Genomic DNA, 26,117 nt, shown 5'->3' on the forward strand with positions numbered 1-26,117 from the left:
ATTCCCGCTAAATTTAGATCTGGTTTCCAAAATCTCTCATATATATATATATATATATATATATATATATATATATATATATATATATATATATATATATATATATATATATTGTTAGACCACCCGCTCCTAAAATCTGATCAGGTGCAGACCTCTAGTCAAAAATGTGAAATGATCATTTAAATGTGCATGTTTCACTTTCACTTTTACTGTCGAGTGCACTCATGTCATGGCTGCTGTCAATTTGAGGGAAAAAAAAGCATACATGCAAATCATACTTCCCGCACAGCTCCCAAACGATTGCTCTGCGCAACAAACTGAACGTTATTTAGTAAACAGTGTGTCAGCTCATGTGTCATTTGCAGCCGCAAATACATCATTACTCGAAGACAGAAATGACACCATTTATTTAACACCATTTTGAGGTGTCCATGTTGCTTAACATCGTATATAAAAACAATGTGAAGACTTCTGCAGCCTCCTTTATGCTTCACTCGAATTTAAGATTATTATTGGCTCAAATGTAGAGATGTTGGATTAAGATTATGAGGGGGCCGAATCGAGATTGCAATCTTTTTTTAAATTAATCATGCAGCCCTATTAGTACATGTCTTATTCTACACCCCTAATTCTACCAAATGCTGCACATAAACCCAACTTCTACCTTAACTATTAATAAGCAGCATATTAGTAGTTTTCATGCTAAAAATATCATTAATATAAGAATTTTAGCTTAAAATAAATTGTGACCAAACTGCATATGATCTTCCTCTGCATTTCCTATGAAGGAATAAAGAGTTAATCCTCATTATGGTGGTCACAGTAGTATTAGGAGTGACAAAACATTTATCTGCTCTCAGTTATCTCAATTTCTTTTGTAAACTTGTTTTCACTGCGTTTCGTTTAAGTGAAAGTTAGCAGTAGGCATGCTGTATCAAAAGAGCTCAGTGAATGCTCAGATTTGAAGATTTTCTGGGAACTTCCTGTGCCTTGCTCTCATATTACACAGGTGATGCTCTGCAAATGTTATCAGCGTCAGAGGACAGAGTTGTTTGTGTGTGTTATTATATGCCGTACACTGTAAATGTAAATTATTTGTTAAAAATCATGCATTAGATTGCGCACACAAGGGGTCACGATGCACACTCAACAAGCTAAGCGTGTCTTCCTTTGCCATTTTATACCATATAATATCCATTTTATATCATATATTTAATGAAAGAACCACTTTAGCCCAGTCACACATTCCCCAAGCTCCCAAAGTTTGCAGTCGTTTTTGTGCAAAACTCTTTCACATTCTATCCTACAGAAAGTTCCTGTAACGTTTCAATGATCTGTGAGTTTGTCAGAGTCAAAGGCCAACATTAAAACCACAGAGATGAGAAGATTAATGCTGACATCTCATAGCCTCTCTAATATACAGCGTGATGTATGGCGTTCCTGCAGAATGACCTCACTCCCTTGACTAATGGCTTCACTTGGCTGATGCCGAAGAGGTCATGACCCGCTGGATAGAGGAAATGGCCAGTTAGTGGGAGGTCACCCCACAGGAGATTCCTTTGGAGTGTCACAGTGGTGTCACCTGCACTGATTCGCTACTTATGCTCCGGCACCTGACTCCCTGCTAGAAAACACTGGACAGTCACCGGCAGAGGCTCGCCTTTAGCAGAGCCGGCCTCACCCAGTAGAACAATTGCCAAGTGTCAATTTCAACAAAAAAATAAAGACAAATTGAAAGAGGAAACAATTGGTTCACAACAGGACACGCGGCTGTTGAGGATAACCTGCCTTCAAAGATGCTGGCCTGTCCGATCAGACTAGTTTAGCGGTAGGGCACTTCAAAGCGTCTGGGCCTGAGCAGCTTTCCTGCCATTCTTGTTTGCGACTCTCGGGTTGCTATAAGTAGCCCAGCATCCTGTTCCCTGCCGTTTCAGGTGGATTTACTTTGTTTGTGTAGCTGAGGAGGAGGGATTTAGTGATGCTTGGTGTGCCTTCAGACGACTGTTAATGGAGCTGGTCGGTTTATTAGAGCTGTGTCATTTGTCACTCTAACTAGACAAGTGAAGGTTGAACTTGTGCTACGTGCATTCCTCTAAAAAATGAAATAGTCCTGCAACTAAAATTACGTCAGTGTAAAAACAGGTTAAAAGTGCAGTAGGTGATTGTCTTCAGAAACATTTTTTGTTGTGCTGGTTGAAAGTCTCCTCACATTCCAATAGTAATGATTAAAGTAAACTATCTAAATGGATCTACAATAGGTGATACTTTAATATGGCCATTTACCACCATGGTATGTATTTTTATATTCTTGGTAAAGTATAGGACTAAAAAATGTTCATCTAATTAAAAGTGGTCAGGCCGACATTTCCCATAATTGTGATAAGTAGCCCATGCTGCAAAATCAATTCAACAAATTTGTACAACTGCACACCTCTGTTCACGCAAATTCAATTTGCACGCTGCAGGAAGGATGACACCATGGCTGAAGTATTTCTTTTAGACAGATAATGTTCTGTTTTAAAATTATTTTAGTCACTCAAACAAAGTCCCTTTAAGGCAAGTTATTTTACTCGGCAGCCATCTTTGAAAGGCCTTTTGTGCAGTATGCTCAGGCATTCTGTTTGAATGAGAAAACAATAAATTGTCCAAAATTACTTACCGAGCTTACAATTAAATTTCATAATACGAATCACCAATACAATTAAAAAACAACTGTATCTTTTGTTCAATTTCTAAATGTTTGCATCAAACAAAATCTGCAGAAACTCACGTCTGGTTCAAGCCCAGAATATCATCAGTCTATAGCGACCGATGATTAACTCCTGTAATAGTAGGCGGGGCTTCATTCTTCATATTGACAGTTACACTTTTCCCCATTCAAAAAGATTCAATTTACATGTCTTGTTTGAACTATAGTCTTTGATGCAAAGCTTATGTAGATTGTGTTGTTTTACGTATAGGTTATAAGCACAGAAGTGTTCAGCCACTGAAATCTGGTGAACGATTGATGTGAATATTTTAAATTTAATAAGTGTCCTTTTACAGCAGGGGTGTCAAACTCAATTCCTGGAGGGCCGAAGCCCTGCACAGTTTAGTTCTAACCCTGCCCCAACACACTTACCTGTAGGTTTCAAACAAGCCTAAAGGACTCAATTAGTTTGATCAGGTGTGTTTAAATAGGGTTGGAAGTAAACTGTGCAGAGCTGCGGCCCTTTTGGAACTGAGTTTGACACCTGTGTTTTACAGCATCGATAATATAGATTTTTATTTAGTTTAACTACAAAACATAATTATATAGCGCTATTACGCCTAGTCTGCTTTCCTGAGGTAAAGTTTTATATTCAAATGGGTTCATTTTTGAACAATGACAATCTGTGAAGCGCCCCCTATATTCTTTATCATGCTACTCTGTATATTTGGTCTAAAATAGCTTGTAAGTATGGCTTAGTAATAAGTGTAATTCCTACATGCCGCAGTTGTTTCTTTAGGACAAAGCATGTGAGAAAGTGAGACTAGTGATCCTTGCCACAGCCATACCACCCTGCAGCCCAAGACCGGTTACTCACTGAAGCTAAGCAGGGCTGAGCCTGGTCAGTACCTGGATGGGAGACCACTAGGGAACACTAGGTTGCTGTTGGAAGTGGTGTTAGTGAGGCCAGCAGGGGGCGCTCAACCTGTGGTCTGTGTGAGTCCTAATGCCCCAGTAAAAGTGAAGGGGACACTACACTGTCAGTGGGCGCCGTCTTTCGAATGAGACGTTAAACCGAGGTCCTGACTCTCTGTGGTCATTAAAAATCCCATGGCACTTCTCGTGAAAGAGCAGGGGTGTAACCCCGGTGTCCTGGCCAAAGTCCCTCTATCGGCCCTTACGATCATGGCCTCCCAATCATCCCCTCTCCACCGAACTGGCTCTATCACTGTCCCTCCACTCCACCTGTAGCTGGTGTGTGGTGAGCGCACTGGCGCCGTTGTCCTATAGCAGCCGTCGCATCATCCAAGTGGATGCTGCACACTGGTGGTGGTGTGAAGAGACCCCCCTCATTATTGTGAAGCGCTTTGGGTGTATGGCCATACACAATAAATGCGCTATATAAATACACATTACATTACATTACATTGCATGCATAAAATCTTCCACATTATGACAAGTTTTGCTTGCTATACATGTGAAAGCATGCTAGATATAATACAGTTTTTCATTCGGAATTGTAGCATTAATAAAGTATTATAAAATTTTCTAACTGGTCAATGACATGAACAAGTAGTGGGTTGTCTACTGTCATCTTTAATGTGTGTGTTCGTGATTTTAGGCGGCAAGGCTTTGGACAGCAGGGGACTTTGTTTCAAGATATTATGCTAACCTGTTAGCATTTTGGCAGATCACCTACTGCACCTTTAAGAAAGCAGCTTATAATAGTAATGTGAGTATTTAGACAAGCTGTACAATTTGCAACAGCATTAAAGTCATATTACATTTTTGTATATAGAACTTTATACAGTTGATTGCATTATAGCAAGCAGCTTTTCAGTATTAAACTGCAAAGAAAAACAGTAGCTCCTCTTCCATTCACGTGTTTTTTATGCGCATAATTTTATGCACAATTTATTTTGAAAGTGCACATAAAAAACAGATGTGCATAACTGAGTAGGATAAACTTTTTATTGGATAGGAAAAGATGTGCAAAAACTATGATGGAAACACTTTTACCAAACAAATTCCAGTATGTGCATTAAAAGTCATGTGATTTTTTTTTCTTTATTTTTTATAAGAGATTATGTGATGACCAAACCAGCAGGCTGAGCACATTGTAAAACATCTGAACTGTTGTTTTTGGTCATTCTAAAATGCCCTAACCATTTCACTATTAGTGTTAGTATATTATTAATGACCTCGAGAATCAAGAGCACCTATGATTCACGTCTCGCATCTGCAAACGCCTCCAGGCGTTCACAGCGTGTCAGGATTGTCTTCTGTGGCACAAGTCATTTATTAAATAAAGAAAAGATTCATGCAGCTTTTCTCATTGCAGCAAATTCCGTTTTACTGTAGATATTTGGTGCCAGTTAATCAGGAAGTGACGATTTTGTTCTTTTTGACTCATTGGATGGAAACGCTGCTTTATTAGCACATCTTTTATGCGATAAGCCAGTTTTGCACATAATCTTAATTTGTGTATTTGTATGGAAACATAGCTAGTGTCATGCTTTCAATGATAATTACAGTACAATTTCATTTAAGAAACTCTTTAGTGTTTTCCTTTTTATGTGTGGATGTCTGATCTCGATGGACAAAACAAAGGAAATCAACCCGAGGAAACCCAGAGTACACCTGCAAATGGCAGTTTGAAGATATTTACCAATCAAAACAAATTTTTCAGCTGAGTTAGCAAACTGTTTCAAGCTACGAACTCTTAAGTTTTGGCCTGATTTTGTTAGGAGTTACGTCACACAAATTTATTCACCTTTGATTTTACTTTAAAGTTTTCTTTTTTCATCGCTTAGAGAAATAAAATAAGGTTGAAATAGCTAATTAGCATTCTAGTTAGTAAACATCCCAAGGCTACTTATCTTGCATTTAGATTAATATACTGTATATGATGTATTCTGTGCACTTTCTTTTCAATAGCACACACACAAAATGAGGGTGACTAGCTGTTATATCCCTAAAGGTACAAAACAACAAAGGTATTTTTTTTTCTGACAATGCACATAAAATTATAATAATGTACTTTGAATGTAACAATGAAATAGATTTTTTTTCCTTATCAGTAGCTGCTGTTTTGAGATTCTAGACTTTGTCTTTGGCACAACGCATAGTTTTCCATGTTAATTACGCAGGATGAAGAGGAGGAGGGGGTGGAGATAGAGAAAGCGAAAAATGAAACCGTATACTCAACTTCATTTAGTGGTTTCTAATTGCACCCTACAGGCCCCTGGCAGACGGCAGGGGTCTCTCTACGAGTGGGACGCAGCAGTGTCTTTTACACACGCACACACACTCCCGGAGAAAGAGAGTGGCGAGAACATGAAACGGGTCAGAGATTAAACACTTTCTTTACACTGGTAATTAAGCCATCATCAGGCTGAGGGGCGTTTATTATCAGCCCGCCGCTCGTCTAGATGGATGTGAATTCTGAGTGAGCTCTTAAGACTCTCATCCACACAAACACACACATACACACGCACCCGAGTACACATACACACGCTCATTTGTCTCAGCATAATGATGTCTCCGCACACAGGGTAGAGACTACGTCAGGAAGCGGAAAACTCCAACTCATTTATTAGGGCCTTTTATTTTTCAATATTACATTATTGCTGAAATGATTGTATGGGCAGGGAGGTGCGTTATTTCACACAAGCTTTTTTGATTTGTACTCGCTGTGCCATTGGGAGTGATTTTAAATGTGTTATTTGAATCAATTACATTAACAAGAAATTAATGTAGGTTTTAAAGAAAAACTCTTTGATTGATTGATTGATTGATTGTGTCTTGGTTGGAATTAAAAAGAAATGCACTGAGTGTTTTAGAAATCTATAATTGACAGATGCAGCAACATATGTGTAATTATAGAGTGGACAGTTGCTGCAGAGTATACATTATAATTGTATTTTATATGTTTACGTTGTATATGTATACATTCAGGGTTTCATTTGTACTGGAACACGCTGGATCCGGCACCTCTGAAATCTTATCCGACACCTCATTTTACCGATCCTATCCAATCGCCCTCCTCCCCCATTCACTGTTCACTTTCACTTTCACTTTCTTCCACGACTTCTCAACCCTCTTGACTTTTGTCCGCGACAACCCTCTGCTATCCACTGCCCCGTGTTACATCCTCGGGTAACATGCTGAATCCGTTACCCTGATCTGTTGCGGGAGCTCGCAATACACAAATTAAGCACTGTATGCATTCATTTATTATTGTAATTATTAAATGACACCTATATGGTAAAAATCATCTTTTGTAAGCAGTTTGAACAGAACTTTGTGTAGGTATAATGTGTCCACAGTCATGTTGAAGTGATATAAAGACAAAAGGTCTTTTTTTAAATTTTCTGATGTTAAAATAGGATCCAAATCCCTCCCATTTTGAGGCCGACCGAAGCGTGAAGCAGTTTCCCTGCCCACGGAATTGATTAACAGCCTCGTATTAACATGTCTCTGTAGTAGCACGTATAATCATATCAATAAGACAGGACGTGCACAAAGCAACTGAGATTAAAAAAGATCTGTTGAGCTTGCTTTGATCATCAATCATCATCAAATGTGATCAAGAATGAGTTTTACAAGTTTAAAACATTACAGTGCATGTTTGTAATGAATTACAGCACCTTTGCCGTATTTATCACCACAGTCGCATGCCAGTACTTTTATAAAAAAAGACGGTTCAGTTTGTGGACTTTAAATATGGTTTATTTTGTACATTAACATAACGGATATGCATACAGCAGTGGATATGAAGATGTCCTTCATGTCTGTCACTGTGCTGTTTATCTGACACAGCTGAGACAGAGATTGAGGCACGGTCTGACAGGTGGCACATGGGCACAGTGGGCAGCAATTAAAGGCACAGGCAGCAAAAACAACTACATTGTGTTAAGAGCAGAAAATTCCGAAGTTTTGAAAGGAATAATAAATAATCTGATGTGTTTTGAGATGAAACTTTACAGACACATTTTGGAGACTCAAAAGACTCTTAATCTTCAAAAGATGTAAAATATGTGGCCTTTAATGTAAATTTAAAGTATATTCATTCTAATTCAGTGTATTAAGTTAAGTACTGTGAGCTTAAGTATTGGACAGTCTGGTAAATGGTATGTTTCCTATTTTGTTCAGAAAGCAATGGATAATAATTTCTTGTTAATGCAGTTGACAGATTTTTTTAGACAACTGTTGTTAACATTAATTAAGAAAACATATATTGTTTATAGGGAAATAAAAGCAGAGACACAAGAAACAGTAAATGCTCATTGTCTTACATCAAGACTATACATGTATAATCAGTACTTGTGAGTTGTCAGTCATCTTATAGATGGAAAATTACATCAAATTATGGATGCATATTTCCCAGCATTTCAATTATTGTTAAACTGACATTATTAAAAATGTCAAAATAACGCACTGTAGTTTTCTCTTGCCAGATTAAAGTGATGTCAACACTTACCTTTCATTCAGCACATTTGTGTATCTCTGTCATTCTTTGTGTCCACAGTTGACATGTGTCTTTGGTGGTCTTGGGCCGGTCGACTCAGCCCACCTTTTGAATGGCACACATGTTCCATTGTTAGACCTCTGTGCATAATTGCACACAGTCAAACCAACAGGGCGGCGAAAGTGGCACTTAGTCCAGTAAATTACCTTGGACGGGTAATTACCTGCTTGTTGGGTAGTTTTGTGGTCACCTGTCAGACCAGCTCCTGTCCAGGCCGTACTGCTACACCTGCATCTTTTGTCAGGACCCCATAGCAGCGTCTCTAACCACCTCCTCTTCACCTCCCGCCTCTTCTTAATCACTTTCGACTTTATCTCCTCTTCAGCCCAGTGGAGGGGTTATCTTCCACATTCATTACCTCACTGCTCTGATTACAGGGAACAGGAGTGCTGGAGGTGTGTGGCGCGCAGTGCCCGCCATTCACTAAGTGTTTATGTAGTAAAGCTTTGTGTCATTGTTATTAATGACTCATGTTTCGGATATGCCCGTCTGGAAGAGAGCACTGAAACAGCCTGAGCAATTATTTGCGCCTGCCTGATCCAGCAGACTGGGACAATGAGGGCAGATAAAGGAGAAAACCGAGAGTCTGCATTGCATTATGAAAAATGCTACATGAGTTTAATCCACTAGGGTTTTTGCGTGCGCCATGGTGTGTGCCACTCTCCTAGGTGGGCAATCTCAGAGACAGTAGGGAGGCCCGGTGTTATTTCTAGGCACATTTGGCATGGCCTCCATGGGTGTTAGCATGTCAAACTGGAACAGAAGTCATAAAAAAGCCAACTTTTGATATCATGTCTTTGGATATATGGATATTGGAATAGAAAAATTAAAAGAGACATGAAAATGTAGATAACAAAAGTAACATCTTTAAGACATGCTTTGTTTTTAGTTATTAAATTTATTAGTTTTATATATAACCTGTATACAGCAGTGTGTATATATACTGTAATAATTACTATCATATAACAATAACTTAAAAAGAAAAAAAGGTATTTAGTGGTCATCATGCAAAAATAATTTGCATACAAATTTTTAAAAACTATTTTTAAAAATATTTATGCATATAAACTTTCAAAAAGTATTGTCACATTTTTGTCCGCATTGCACAGCCTTACAATCAATATTGAAGTCATCCCATTTCATTTTTAATAAAATTGATAACAGAGACTCTTACATTAGTTTTGGATTGGTGACCCACAATGAAACAAATGGTTTTGTAATTAAATAAATACTACATAAAAATGATAATTTCTAGATTAAAAAGTTTAGTTCAGTCAAAAATAAAAAATAAAAAAAGTGAATTCTACAGTATATGGTGTTCCAATTATACACTAAAGCATTTTGTAGTTTTTTTCCCCTTGTATTTTGTTGTTTTATCATGTATTGTTGCTTTTGTTGTAGTGCTGTAACCTACAGTATATGACATCTGGAGTTTTGTGTTCAGGTCAGAACCTCATTACTTTTACTGTTGTGTACTTGAATGTTTTTTAAAGCACGCAATTTATAAGCATGAATTAATTCATTGATGAATTAAGACTTGTGTTTTGTGCATGCAAATATTTCAATGTTAATAAAGCCAGAAAAAAATAGAAAGTTGAAGAAAAATAATTTTTGTGTCCATATTTCACAGCCTTACTATCAATATTGCATTCATCCAATACATTTTTTTATAAAATTGATATCTGAGACACTAGACCTAATTTAGTTTTGGACTGGTGACCCACAATGATACAAATAGTTTTATAATTAAATAAAACTACATAAAACTTTAATTTGTACATCTAATAATTTAGTTTTGTTAAAAAATAGTGAATTGTGTGGTGTTCAAATCATCCACTGAAGCATTTTGCAGTTTTCTACTGTTTCCCAGTTGTATTTAAACTGTTTTATCGACTGTTCGTTATTATCGTTATCATGTTTTGTCTTTTATGTTGTAAAGTGTCATAGCTTGTTATATGATATTTTGAGTTTTGTGTTTAGTTGATAACCTCATTACTTCTTCTGTTGTTTTTGTGAATGTTTTTAAAGTATGCACTTCATAAGCATAGATTATATCAGGGATACATTTAGCACAGAGAAGGAGAGAAACAATTCTATGGTTTACGAAGTTCCAAAGTTAACATCAGGAATAAGTAATATTACTCAACTTTACTCTTACATAAAGCAAATTTGACTTTATACATTTCTTTTAAATAAACTTCAAATAAAGGTATAAAATGCAGTGCATGATTTGAATTGTACATGGTGAGTGGTGTGCATCATATCGTTAGAACCTCACCCAACACTAGGTTGTTTCTGTGAGTCTGTCCCTGCCATTAGTGTACCGTTCTTTTCTTTGGTTAAAAACATTTACTAAATAGCAGGTCATGAAATTACAGCGATGCCTGCATGACCTGCACTCTCGTTTTTCACCACTCTCATTCTAATAAGCCTGCTGTGATCATGTTCATGAGTCGCAAATAAAAAAAGCCAAAAAGACTTGTGTTTTGAGGCCGGTGTTGTGACATGTTTACCTGGTGTAACAGTGGCACCATGCCCAGCTGCCATAGACTCTAGAAGGCTTGCAAGAGCTGGCCAGAGTCTGTGATAGGAGCCGTCTCAGGGTGGATATCCAGTCCTGTCAGCCCTGCTGTTGCTTTTGTTGTGTCATTTGTACAACCTAACAGCAGCTTGCTTGTCAATTCAGTGCTGTCATGTATTTGGGACCCTTGCTGTTCACCTGAATTTATGAGACATTTACTTACAGTACAGTATATACCACTTTATACAAAGCTAATACATCAACTACTGTAACAAAATTAGCTCCTGAAAATTATTACGGTTGGTTTAGTTATTTTTTTCACAATTGGCACAATAATTGATTTGATTTAAGTAACTGTCCTGTTTCACTTTTGAGGCTTGATCTGGCCTGTCAGAGCCAAAACTCAGTAGATTGTCTCTTGCCAAATACCTTGGGCCAATGCAGGCCAGCTGTAGCTTGAGTCAGGAGGTGGTTTGGAATTCTTATTTAATGTTTTCATCTCAGTCTACCAGTCATTTAAAATGAGTCCAGCTCAAAGAATATTTCAGACACCAGACACTGTCTGAACCCCTCTTGTTGATCTGATGTAATTTTAACCACAGAATGAGGCAGAATATGAGGTTCAGCGCTAAAGACTACTTGAGCTAACAATTGCTAAAATGCATAGTTAAAGGTGCAGTAGGTGATCTACCTAAATGCTAACCAATTAACATAACATGTTTAAAACGCAATCCCTGCCCTGCTGTCCACAGCCATGCCTCCTGAAACACGAACGTGCACCTTAAAAATTACAGTAGACAACCTAATAGATCATTTCCTTTGCCAGTTACAAAAAGTTATAGTACTTTATAATACTACAATTCTGAACGGAAAACTGTTATATCGAGCACGTTTTCAGTTGTGTAGTTAGCAAGCAAAACCTGTCATAATGTGCAATATTTCATGCATGCAAGAGTCGCTGGTCTCACTCTTGTCACGCGCTTAGTCTTAAAGCGATTACTGTACTGTATGCTTAGTAGTTTGCCACCAGCATGCAGGAATTACAATTATTACTAAGCTATACTTACATGCTGTTTCAGACCGAATATACAGAGTAGCATAGTAAACAATATAGGGATGTCATTGTTCAAAAATTAGTCAATGTAAATTCATCTCAGTAAAGCAGGCTAGGCAGAATAGCGATATTTACATATGTTTTGTAGTTAAACTAAATAAAAATCTACATTATTTATGCTGTAAATGGTCCCTTATGAAATTGAAAACAGTCACATCAATCTTTCAGCAGAAGATTTCCATGGCTGAACAACACTTCTGTGCGCGTATAACCTATTCGTATAACAACAAAATCTATATAAGCTTTTGGGTGACTAAAAGAGTTTTAAAACAGAACATTACCTGTCTAAAAGAAATACTTCAGTCATGGTGTCGTCCTTCCTCCAGCGTGCAAAAGTATTGCGTGAACAAATGGCGGATCTGCATGAACAGAGGTACGCAGTTGTAGAAATCTACATTTTTTGACAATGTTTGGGCTACTTATCAGAATTATGGGAATTGTCGGCCCGACAATTTTTTATTGGATGAACATTTTTTAGTTTTACGCCTTTCCCACAATAAAAAATACATATACATACATTTAGATCATTTACTTTATTCATTACTATTGGAATGTGAAGAGAATTTCAACCAGCACAACAAAAAATGTTTCTGAAAACAATCACCTACTGCACCTTTAATTTTTGTGTATTTATTTGGTTTAACATTTCATTTGTCTAATATCTGTGCCTTTGTTGATATTGGACTCTTGATAAATGGCTCATATTTTTCGTCTTGGGTCAAATAAGCCCAAATAAGCCATGAGAACTAAGCTGAAAGTGTGAATACTAAGGCTGCACAATATTGGAAAAATCTATCATTGCGATATTTTGTTATCCTGCGATTATATGTTGTGATATGAATACAATTCCAAGAGATGACTCGATGATGTCCATTTGGAAAGAGGTTATGAATTCAGATTGATTGGGATGATTCTGTAGTGATGTGCGTCTGCATAAATCTACAAGCATAGAATAAATACAATAAAAAGAAAGATACAATCGCAATAAACAGTGTTATGATCATTTTCAGAGTCTAACAGTCTTCAGGTGCAGTAATAAAAATACAAATAATTGAATGAAACTCCTTGTATAATTTTATTTATTCATTCATTTTCCTTTCGGCTTAGTCCTTTTATTTATCTGGGGTCGGTACAGCGGAATGAAATGCCAACTTATCCAGCATATGTTTTACGCAGCGGATGCCCTTCCAGCTGCAACCCATCACTGAAAAACACCCTTACTGTCTCATTCACACACATACACCACAGACAACTTAAGCTTACCCAATTCACCTGTAGCGCATGTCTTTGGACTTGTGGGGGAAACTGGAGCACCCGGAGAAAACCCATGCTTACACGGGGAGAACATGCAAACTCCACACAGAAATGCCAACTGACCCAGCTGGGGCTCGAACCAGCAACCTTCTTGCTGTGAGGTGACAGCACTACCTATTGAAATCACCTATATTTAAAATCACAATACAGTCAACTATTAATTATTATAATTATAATCCAGAGTCAACATTGCATATTCTTGAGATGTGAATGACCACATTGCAATATCGATGCTGAAACAATATTCTGTGTAACTCTAGTGAATACCTTCACTTAGCGACTGTCAATTTTACAAACTTCTTCAGTTCAAAATAGCTCTACAGATCATAATACTAACATAATTCAGCTACTGTACTGGGGAATGTTTCTTAAACAATGGCATAACTCGTGGCTGATCTGTCATAGTATGATGCATTGGTTGGGAAAATAATGATGTAATGCTGAGTGTTTCCCAAAACCTAGTTTCTCTGTCACAGATCCATCATTTAAACCATGTTAGTCATAACATAAATCCTCCATAATGAAACGGGTTGAAGTAACAACTTCTTTAGAAAGAAAACTTATTTTTTCAGCAAATAACATTGTTTTACATGCACATTTAAAATAAAATGTGCATGCACTTGCTTTCCATATTAATTGAAATATATGTAAACAGCATATATAGAGCCTATGTTTCCATTACAAATATTGCTGAAATATGCCATATTCTATTCTAAAACATAAAACCATTTAGTAACACATATTATAATCTTATATATAAATCAAATAAATTGTTAGACTACTGGTTGTAATTTACAGTAGGCTATTTATTAAGAAAAGAAAAAAAATCCTACTCAATAATAACAATTATTATTTTTATTATTGTTAATAAATAGGATATTGTTATTTTTTTAAGTCTACTTTTACAATTTGACACATTCAAACCATTGCTGAATTGTATAAACAACAGGCCCATGTCATATACAGTACAGATACATTTCTTAATAAATATCTGATTTAAAAGCATTAACGTATGTTATACATTTTTGTTTGCACAAGCTTTGGAGATGTAAAGTAAATTCCGTTTTTAAATAAGCGGTCACCTAGAGCTTTCGTCATGAGCCACAGCTGCGTTCAAATGGCATAAATGTTTTCAAAGAGCAATGTGAAGGGAGCGCAATTGTCAATATGAAGATCGCTAAAACTGAACTGTAAAAAATACTGTGAAATCAAATAACACCTTAGAGAGATGACTTTAATGTTTTTTTTAATCATTAACCCATAAGAACCCGGACCGATTTCACCTTATAGGAAAATTATGAATAGGGCATAGGGGGTATAACTTGGAATAGAACACAACCAAGAACTCTGCCTCTAATTACAGTTTTAGTGCAAGCGTACAAGTTTGTGACGCAGTTTGCGAATGGTGATCGATTTGGAAAACACCAAATCAACAAACTGTAACGATGGAACTTGCGAACTTAGTTGGCTAATGATGGATTTTGAAAACGCACCCATGTATGTCTGTTCAATTTTTACTCGGTTCTGTTGTCAAATGGTTAATAATGTTGTAAGCTAAATTTAATTTCATTTGAAGATGTGAAAATTTGTAACACATTAGTATAAGATGAAAGTATTACAGTATCTAATTGGTTTTTGCTGTAGAGCTAGTTTTTTAGGGTATTTCATCATGCAAAAGTTTTAATAATGAAGAATCAGCTTTATTCTCCAAGTTATTCTCTACACAAACACAAGGAAAGTGAGCTCAAAGTACATATATACATGCTTACATACATGAATACCCCAGTGAATTGTATTATTTTTTTTAATTATTTCCCAAATGATATTTAACAGAGCAAGGAAATTTTCACAGTATGTACAATAATATTTGTTCGTCTGGAGAAAGTCTTATTTTTATTTTAGCTAGAATCAAAGCAGTTACATTTAAAAATATATATATTTAAGTCTCAACATTATTATCCCCTTTAAGCTATATATTTTTTGATTAGTCTACACAACAAACCACTGTTATACAAAACTTTCCTAATTACCCTAACCTGCCTACTTAATGTAATTAACCTAGTTAAGCCTTTAAATGTCACTTTAAGCCGTATAGAAGTGTCTTGAAAAATATCTAGCCAAATATTATTTACTGTCATCATGGCAAAGATAAAATGCATCAGTTATTATAAGTGAGTTATTAAAACTATTATGTTGAAATTTGTTGAAAATACTTTCTCTCTGTTAAACAGAAATTGGGGAAAAAATAAACAGGGGACTAATAATTTCCCTTTAAGGCAAGTAATTTCACTCAGGGGCCATTTTTGAAACGCTGCTCAGGCATTCTGTTTTAATGGGGAAACATAAAATTCTCAAAAACGGCTTGCTAAGCTTACAGTTAAAGTTCATATTAGGAATCACCAAAAAACAAACAAACAACAACTGTGTTTTTAGTTTCATTTCTAAACGATTGAATCACTCAAAATCTACAGAAACTCAAATCTGGTTTGAGCCCCTCCCTTGGAGAATTGTCAGTCTATAGCGATCGCTGATTGGCTCCTGCACTAGAAGGCGGGACTTCAATCACCATATAGACTGTTACACTTTTCACCACTAAAGTTATACGAGTAACACGTCTTGTGTAGTCTGTAGTCTTCGCTTTAACTCAATGTTTAGCCATTACACTGTTAAAGTTGTCAAGTCTTTCAAATCTTTTTTGTCTTTCAAAAAAGACATTTTTATTTCTCCTTTTAGAGCTGACTTAGTTTCTATTGTACATCTAATTTCTTTTTTTTGTATTTATGTTGAAAGGCATGGCTTGGGATGGGCTCTGTTTTGTTTTGTATGTCATGGTTACCATGGTTATATACGTACAATAGCCTTCCCAAGGTCATGACCTCATGTGGCCTGGGTTCAGGAGGAGAATGTGGACCTTCCTGTGAAGTATAATGGGGAAATGTGCACTTCCCAGACCTTCAAGTGCTCCCCAAAAATCAGTGATTTATGGTCCCCAGTGTGGCTTCCCTGATTGGTTTTATGATGGAACTTCCTAGTCTTCTCCTGAATTGTGTGAAGGGTGTCCGCACCAGCTATATATACAACAGCCGGGCAGCTGGGGAAGATGATGCAATGTCCAAGAGTAATGGGCAACATGCTAAAGGTCACTAGGGCCATGTAATGAGGACAAGGTCTGAACTCTCACCCTTCCTTGCATTAAATATGAGTTATGATAAGACCATGACTTTCACCCAATCATCCAGACACAAACAGAGCCATCTCTGGTTCACATGCATCAGGCTGCCACCCCCTAGTAGGCTTTCCTTTCTAACTATTGATTTGTAAATGGTGTATTGTGTGCGCTCGAATCTGACAAAAATAACAGAAGAGTTGCTTGTCTCAATGTAGCATTTCAAAGGGAGCCTATTATGCGAAAATCTCTTTTATAAGGAGTTTAAAACCAGTTTTGTGGTAACATAGCTCTAATGGTGAATATTATTTAATTGTTATTTTTTATAATCACACTTCATAAAAACAGTCTGCAGAAACACTTTGACATTCTCCCTTTGTAGATGTCATCAGAGGGGGGAAGCCCTGCCTATTAGCGACAATCTCCCTCTGATTAGCATAAAAAGCCCTGAGTGAGAAGCAGCCGTTCACCTCATTTTTTGTGCTGTACCTGCCAAAGATAATGACTAAAAGCCATTCTAAATTATTAGATTTAGGATGCACAAATAAACACTGTATAGTCTCCATAGACTAGCTACTTTTTTTTTGTTGTTGTCATTTTTGTTTTTTCATAGAGATAATGTTATTCCTGTTTTGAAACCGCTTCTTTGCTGACACAGGTGTTTTTAGCTCCACTTTTTTTATAAACAAAGGCTGGAAGAACGTCCTCATTTGAATTTAAAGTGAAAGCCACCAAAACGGCACAATTTTGATTAAGGAGCAGTTAAAGAATTTTTTGTTGGGAATTTTGTGCTGAATCCTCTCTCTCTCACACACACACTTGGGACATCAGATATTTGACAGATTTTACATTTTTAAAAGGTTAATGTCCTTTATGATGTCTTTATGAAGGTTTTTATTTGAGAATCATATATATTTTAAAAAACATTATATATGAAAAATATACAAGCTGTATAAACTTTTTCTAAACACTTTTTAGGCACCTACAATTAATTAATGATTGTCATTACCCAAGTGTCATGTAATTAAGTTTTTTTTTTTTGTTAGTTTGTCACTGATAAGTTAATATTCATAAAAAAAATCACAAAATGTTTGGTAAATACTTAAAAAATTGTTTGGTAAATGATGTTACACAGTGCATTTTGGAAAATATTTTGTAATATTTGAATGTCTCAAATTATATCAAACTATTTCACAAATTTACAAATTGTACATTTTACAATGTATTTTACATTTTACAAATGTTTGTAAAAAGGATGGTAATGAGATAAGAAAAAAGATTAGACAGAATGACAAAAGCAGTAATGAATAATGTTTACATGCTAATATAGTAATTACATAACTTTATAGATACGTTTATATTTATATTTGGGATGCTCATTTTGGTTAATTTTGGCAACCGACAACTGCTGCTCGTTAACTGAATATTCATGGTTAACTGGTCAGATCAATATTAAATTATTATTATTATTTTTTTATAAAATAATGTGTCTTTTGTGTCTAAAACATTAAATATTGCATTTTAAAATACTGATTTATTTTAACATGCGAACAAATTAACAACAGAACAATAACAGAACATCTTCATGCACCTGCAGTGTTTTCAACAACATAGAAAAAAGCAACCCAGGCTCATTCTGAAAACATAGTTGCGTAGACGTTTCTGGAGACCGCGAAAAACCTGAAAAAGCCGTCCAGAAAAAGAAAACCCTTCGTCTGATTTTTTCCACGATTTCAGATTTTACTACATTTGCACCCTGTTGTTCACTCGTTCATTTTATTTTTTGGATTCTGTTTTTGTCTTACCTGATTTTTAGAACCGCTCTTCCCCAAACTTTATCCGGTTGTTGTCGTGGTCAACTTCTCTATGCGGCTCAAGTCTGCCGACGTACACGACGAGCTAACTGGACAAACTGGTTGCTGGTTGGTCAAATAAAAATAGCAGGCTACTTCAAATCTATTGCTCCACAGAAAATAGGCTTATCCATTTAATTAAAGCTCCACTCTAATTATTATATCACAAGCCTCTGTCAACATTTTTAATAGAAGTCATTAAAGATTATATCTTGAGCATCTGATTTTATCTTAGAGCTTGTGTGCTTTTATTTCGTCTCTCACTGTCGGTTCATGTGCGAGAAGTGTGATGAAAGACAACTGCGAGGCTCATATGTTGACTTTTTGTAAAGTATAGGCTACTATAACATATAAAAATTTTATTGTTTACATATTGCATTCATACATGTTTTATAAGCTGTAAAATAAAAGCTAAGTTTGGTGTGGCCGATCACACCTAACACACTTTTCCGTTTCAAAAACGCGAGGCGCACCACACTGCCTTTTTTGTCGACATGAAATTTTTGATTACGTTCATGAAATTACTGAATCAGCTGCGTATTGTGACCGAGTGTTCTTGTCAATGTTTTTATAATTATAATATTTATTAATATTGCGATATTTAAGATTTATAGAGTAATACAGCTCTGGGTAACTTGAAACAGTGACCACTAGTCTCTCCTCCATTTTTAAAAGTTCTTCATATTCGTCTTGACAAAAAAAAAACACTATTGTCACCTCAAGGGAAACACTGCCTCTGCTTTCATTTGATTGAAGAATGAAAAAGCGCAAAAACGTGAGGTGCGCGGGATGCAAAAGCAACGCGCAAAACACTTTCGGCCATTAGTAAAATATTCAAAAGATGCGCCTCTCAATGCAAGGAGCGCGTTTGCTGTGATCGACCCCTTATGCAGCCAAATTTTAAAAATATATAACATAATATTTTTAATCATTTAACACGTACCATTAATTGGTTAAAAATGCACTCTTTTGGTTAATCGGTTATTTTGAGCATCCCTAATTTATATAATAACTCCATTTTAAGCACTGCAGAGAAAAACACTACAAACACATAGCTGTTAGTTAAATCTGTTGTCATCTTTTTTATGATGTTTTAAATATTGACAGAATTAATTTGCTAAAGTTAAACAGAAAGTTTGTTGATGTGCAAAATTTAGATTTTAACGCTCTAAGAAATGATAGAGAAGCTAGTTGTTTTTACAAGGCAGACTTGTTCAATTAGCATGTTAAACTTTGAGCATCCCAAAACTGAATAGATTTTTTTTTAAAACACCATGAAACACCATAATGAAAAGTTCTATTTTGAGAACAAAGGCACTCTGAAGATACACTGGATGAAGGACATGGTGAATAAGTTTTCAATTTGGGGGGCCGTTTTGCAGGGTCAGTGCTTAACAAACCTTTAAATGATTATTAAGCTGACCCAAAGTCCTTAAAGCAGCTAATAGTTGGCATAAAGAAAGCCAGGAGCAAGCATGAAATATGTGCAGCCACCATGACGGAGGAGAATTATGGTCTCCCACATAAGTGGGCCACGCCAGGGACAGATGGCAGCCTGGGAAAGATACTACTCTAGGCTCAGTGGCGAGAAGAATGACAGTGCATCATGTGTGATATGAGAAAGGAACAAAGGAGTATGTCATTTTCGCTAACTCTGATTGAAAGCGGGCAGCAGTGCTTAGGTAATTAGACTCCTGTGGATAAGGAAAAAAATGACTGGGAACTCATGAAGACTGTGCACTGGCCACACGCTTTTTTTTTATTCCCCCTCCCTACAAGATGGCTTTACCTGCCTTTTTGTGTTTTTAGTTTTGAGTATAATTTCTTTTAGCTGCATTCTCTTGACAATCATTGTGCCTGTTTGCGTACAGATTTTCGTTATCTGTGTTAAGTAGCATCCTCAGATGTCCTCACCTGCCGATTAACCAAAGAGAGAAGTTGTTTTCCATGACTTTACAAAGTGGATAATGAGCAAAAGCTCTGTAAAATGCCTTACGGGTCCTTTTTTTGTAAGACATTTCATTTCCTTTAGTTTCCTTTGCAAATAAGTTGTCAGAACCTGTCTTTTCAAAGGCCAAAGCCAAGGGCGCTAACAAAGGCACTGGCTGGCTGTATCCACAGAGTAACTACATCAAAAAAGAAACTGGTCCGAGGCCTAATTAAAGGGAGAGATGAGTGTCGTCTGGTGTTAGGCTCACAATAAGGGGCCGCAGCAAATCAATGGATACCCAACACTATTATTATCATCAACATCAGTGAATTCAGGGTGATTTGACAGGGACAAAAAGACATATTAAAGACAAATCCAGGAAACTCCAGACACCTGCGTTGCTGAACTGCGACACTGTTGATGAACAGTTGCTGAAACAATGTTCTGTGTGCTGGAGGAGTTTTAGTTTTAGATATGCTAGCTAAAAGCATTTCCCAATTCACATACATTTGCACTAATCTATATCATCTTACAAGCAGAAATAGTAGCATATTTCACTGTTTCAGAAATAAAAAGTTAAATATCCAGATGAAGCATTTATTTGACTGAAAACGCATAGTGTGAAATGTTGGACACTTCATTCACTCAACTGTCACGGCTTTAATATTATATTTAAGCCTTCAGACTTTCAGTCCAGGCTTCTCTGACATGATTATTGTAATCTTTCTTTTTTTACTAACTCTTTTAATTTAAAGGGTCATGAAACACCAAAACAATTTTTAAAAATGTTTACAGTCATATACAGTATATTAGGACACATATATTTCACTAAAAAATGAAAATTGGTTGTTTTTTGTGTTGTTTAGAGTTCATTTGTTCTTCCGGTTTGAAAAGAAAGCAACGTCATCGCAATTAGATTATTGTGTAAATTCCAGCATAGAGATTGGCTGTCTGTACCGGCCCTTACAAAGTGACGTCTTTGAGTTTTCAGCACTTTTGTTCATTAATTCATGAGAAAGACTTGGTTCGAACCAATCAGCTCACTCTATTGTGAAATGTGCAACTTTATTAATATGCATGATATAGCTTTGAAGACCAGTTACAGTGTTCAGAGAGACATCACATTGTGTTATCAACCATAATTCAAACAAGTAGAAGAAGAAGAATTGTTCAGGGACATGGATCATCAGTGTTGCGTTTATAAATGGGACGCAACAAAGTTTTTGTTAACATTTCCTTGCGATGAGAGCACAGTTCGTGTGTGGATCCACATGTGTGGATTAAAGTGGTCTGCTAACACGCAGAGAAAATATGTTTGTAAGGAACTTTTTTTCGAGAGAGAGCTTTTCGTATCTGGAAATGGTGAAATCTGGATTTGCCACTCGTCTTTTTTTGAAAAAAGATGCAGTTCCAGTTAATGTTGAATATCTCTTCAGATTTAGTAAGTGTTTGATGTGGGTTCTTTGTTTATGTTTATTCAAATCATCAGCAGTACTACTTGAGTTTTTAAGATATAGCTTCAAAATGTCAAAATTATTTAGCTTCTGAGTTTACAGTAATATCATTACAATATTATAGACTGAAAGATTCACTGTAGATGCTGCTCTCTGAATGTAAGCACCTAATCAAATTATTACCGTCGTATTGGATTTTGCCGCATTTTGCGACAGGGTAGTCTATACACACACAGCTGTTTGACGCTATTCTCTACACATACCGAGTCAGTGAAGGACCACAGACACTTTCATCGCGAAATGCAGAGTTTTTTTTTTTTTTTTGGCATGCGGTATCAAAATCCATTGAAACAACACTCTTCCAGCAGTTTCTCGCATCCAATATCTTGTTGGTTTTGAGGGGGCATGCATGAAATGTTGCTGAATCTAAGTGAAAGTGCCAAACTGCAGTTAAAGTTGACAAATCAAGAACAAAACACCCAAAATTACATGAAACTCCAGAGGAAATGTGGATAGCACTGTGATGCAATGACATTAATCATATTATGTGCAATAGCATGTAAAATGGGATCATGTTAGGAACATTTAAAAAGCAACTCATGTAAACACCGTAATCATACTATTGACTTGTTCAGATAAAGGCAAATAATTTTATTACTTGTCCATGTAAATGTAGTCACTGTCTATCTCCTCTGCATCTGTTTTTTGTGTTGTCTGTGAAAATCAGCATGTGCACATAATGAAACTCCCCTTTTCATGCAAACTCTTCCCTCTTTCAGCACTCAACACTCCCACCTAAATAAAGCTGGACTCACCCACTTTCCTGACATTTTTTAAAGTAGAGGTGTGAAAACAACCTGCTGAGGCAGGGGGGTTTCATGGCCCTTTTAATTGTTTTATGTTTAAAATTATTACAGATTTCTACATCATCACATATTTCAACTTTTTTAAGCACCTGCAACTCAAGGATCCAGTTATTTTGTAAATTCCAAGAATTGTGTTGTTTCAGCTCATTATTGAAGTAATTTGAACACACAGCAACAGTCTTTGATTATCATTATTGTTGATACTTTATTTTATTGTGGACTGGACAGTTGAGTGCATATTGCTAAAGCGAGTAGTGTGTAAGCGCATAGTGCATCATTTGGGATTTACAGTTGCTGTTTAACGGAGAGATTTCTCTCAACACATTTTTAAACAATAATTTTAATAGCTAATTTCCAATAACTATTATCTGTTGTCTTTGTCATGATGACAGTACATACTATGTTACTCCTTATTTTACAAGATACTAGTGTCCAGATTAAAGGCTTAACTAGGTTAATTAGGTTTACTAGTCGAGGTAGGTTAATTAGGTTAATTAAGTTAAAAAGCACCAATGATGAAAACCATCATTTGGAAGCTGTTTGGACAGTCATATTGGTGTGATATAAACACAATAAGACTCTTTCTTAAGATTAAGATTTAAGACTCTTTTTTAGTTTTGAGGCCCACCACAACGTGACGTATGTGTACGAATATATTGACTGCCAGGTATTAAAATGTCTCCATAGTAGTGCGTATAATCATATTAATTAGACAGAATGTGTGCAAAGCAGCTGGGATTAACAGATCTGTTGAGCTCGCTGTGATCATTAATCATCATCAAATCTGATCAAGAATAAGTTTTACAAGTTTAAACGTTATAGTGCATGTTTGTAATGAGTTACAGCAATTTTACTGTTAAACCACAGCTACATGTCAGTACAATTGTAAAAGAAGACACCTCAATCCAGGTTAAATCAGGTTTTTTTCATACATTAACAAAACGGATATCCAAACAGCAGAGGATATTAACATGTCCAAATGCTTAAATTAACTCCATAACAAATACATCAAATAATCATTGGGAAAGTTCTTACTGTAGTATTTCTCACATACATTACGTGAGATCTGCTTCCCTTATGTCTGTCACAGTTCTGCTTATCTGACGCAGACAGAGACAGAGTCTGACAGGCATGTGGGAATGGTGGGCGGGGAGAACTAGCATTAAAGGCACAGGCAACAAAAACAGCTACATTGTGTTTAGAGCAGAAAATTCCAAACTTGTTCTGTAGCCAATTAAAAAACAAAGTAATTTCTTAAGGTTGCCAGTATTATTGACCTTACAATTATTTTTAATAGTTTGAAATAAACAGCTGAAATAAAAGAAATAAAGCTTTCTGCTAAATAAAAAATATTATTGGAAATATTGTAAAAATGTTCTTGCCCTGTAAAGGTAAAAAAGAATTAACATTTCATAGGAGGGTTTTTTGCCTTCAACTGTATGTTCAAGCTCTGACTGGTTACAGTATACATACATGGTGCAAGTGCTACGGGATAAACGAAGCTTTGTGTGTGTTTGCGGTGGTTAGTTTTAGCTTAGCTGGATCAGGTTGCTTTAACAACATGACCTTGTGAACACACTCTAGTTCTTGTGTCCAGGATTAGGCATGAATCTTTTAGGTGCTTTAAAATTGATTTTGACATGTCAGTATGCATTAGAATGAGCTTCTTTTAAGAAGGTGTGGAGCAGCAATGTGTTTAGGTGGTCTGTTTGAGATATTTTGAGATACAGAAAGAAATTCAAGAGCACTGACTGAGTCAACCTTGCTGGATTTTGATAATCTTTTGAAGTTCAAAGCACAGAGCACATTAATATGCATGTAGAATTCAGCTTTGTCCAGCATTAAAAATGTAGCTTAATGCTAGCTAGGGTCTGTTGAACCTGTTTTTTTTTTTTTTTTTTTTTTTTTTTTTTTTAGGTTTTTCAGAGTGCAGTACAGCAACACCACTGTAATACCTACTTATTATTATTTTAATATATATATATATATATATATATATATATATATATATATATATATATATATATATATATATATATATATATATATATATATATATATATAAATATATAAACACACACACAGTGGCCATCATACAATAAAATCTTAATGACTATTTTATTCAACTATGGCTAGCACTGTTAAAATATGAAACATTGATAACAAGTAAAAAATATTTATGGTTTTACACCAAAGTCCGATCAACATGTGACATGCCAAGATTTCAGCGACAAGCAATTTGGTTGTCTGCACCAAATGCTATAAGTCACAACAGAAACATTTAAATACCAGCCACTGCACTTCAACAAAATGGTAAAGGTTATAATCAGATGAATACATATTTAACCTATTTAACTTTATTAAAAGTATATAAACTGAGTACTGACATTGTTGATTCACACAGAATCACTGACTCATTTTCAAAGACATTGGCAGCTTTTAACATCTATGCTTTTAACACCGAATGAAGCACATAATCTGTACCTGAGGAGATTATTGCCAAACTGCCAAAAACTGTTTCTATAATAGAAATTTCTCATCACAGATAGTTAGTGCAAAAGGTTTTTTTTTTTTTTTTTTTTTTTTAAAGATACCTTTTATCGAATGTCGCCGTGTTGTGTGTAGTTAGGATATGGTGTTATACTTATCAATGATACTTACCAATATTAATACAGGGCTGTTCTGTGTTCAATGTGAAGTGAAATATTTATAAGCTGGTTATTAAGGCTACACATTATATCATTTTTTGCATCGATAGCGCAATGTGTGCATCCACAATAGTCACATCACAATGATATGCAATGTTGAGATGACTTTGCCGTGCAATTTTTACATATCCAAAACCATAAAGCATGCACTGTTTATTTCACTTTTATCTTTGCATTGTTGCATTTATCTATGCTTGGAATTGTTTATTACAAGTTAAACATGGTTCATTTCCCTACAGAATCATCCTAGTCCATCACAAATAATACAATAAATAACACATTAGAGACCAATTCTCACTATTAACTAGTTGCTTATTAGCATTGAAATTATTGAGATATTGGTACTTAGTACTTATGAAGCACGTTCTATATTATCTTATTTTACATCCCTAATCCTACCCAATACCTAAACTACCTTAATAACTATTAGGATCAAATTAGGAGTTTATTGAAGTAAAAGTCAAAATGGTTTGTTAAGAATGAGAACTGAACCTTAAAATAAAGTGTGACCAAAATTCTTTCCATATATAACAAGGTGTATCGCAATATATATTGCAGAAAAACTGAATATTGCAATATCAGATTTTTTTTCAATATCGAGCAGCCCTACTGTGGATTGAAATATTTTAATTCTGATTACTGATTCAGAGATGTGTTTATGTGATTAATATCATCAAGTTGCATTCTTTCTTTTATTGTTCCTTTTGATGTTCATTTACTGTATGTACGTCTTGACTATAGCAATCCACTTTGGTATTCTTGATCTCGTCTGTACTCTCACTGATGCTGATTCCAGATGGCCCTGATTCCATCTTTACCAAATGCAAGTTAGTTAATACAGAAATATGATTGGATGGTAATTTTATTTGTAAAATATATATATATATATATATATATATATATTTTTTTTTTTTTGATCCACAGAAGACTACTACAAAAGCTCAGCAATGAAATAATGAATAAGTGGAATAT

The 26,117-nt window shown here is 35.6% G+C and overlaps 1 protein-coding gene and 1 long non-coding RNA gene across 11 annotated transcripts in view; one reads left to right on the plus strand and one right to left on the minus strand.

Annotated features, from left to right (window-relative positions):
• The window catches only part of si:ch211-168k14.2, a 241,568-nt gene that overhangs the window by 98,993 nt on the left and 116,458 nt on the right, over window positions 1–26,117 (plus strand). The gene's annotated exons all lie outside the window — the stretch shown is intronic.
• LOC141376153 (uncharacterized) lies at window positions 5,482–8,644 on the minus strand. The gene is made up of 2 exons (XR_012385503.1): window positions 8,383–8,644; window positions 5,482–8,264 (listed from the first exon to the last, which is right to left on the minus strand). It is a non-coding gene; the product is annotated as an uncharacterized lncRNA (long non-coding RNA).

This window comes from Danio rerio, chromosome 9 (assembly GCF_049306965.1).
Source record: "Danio rerio strain Tuebingen ecotype United States chromosome 9, GRCz12tu, whole genome shotgun sequence".
NCBI lineage: Eukaryota > Metazoa > Chordata > Actinopteri > Cypriniformes > Danionidae > Danio > Danio rerio.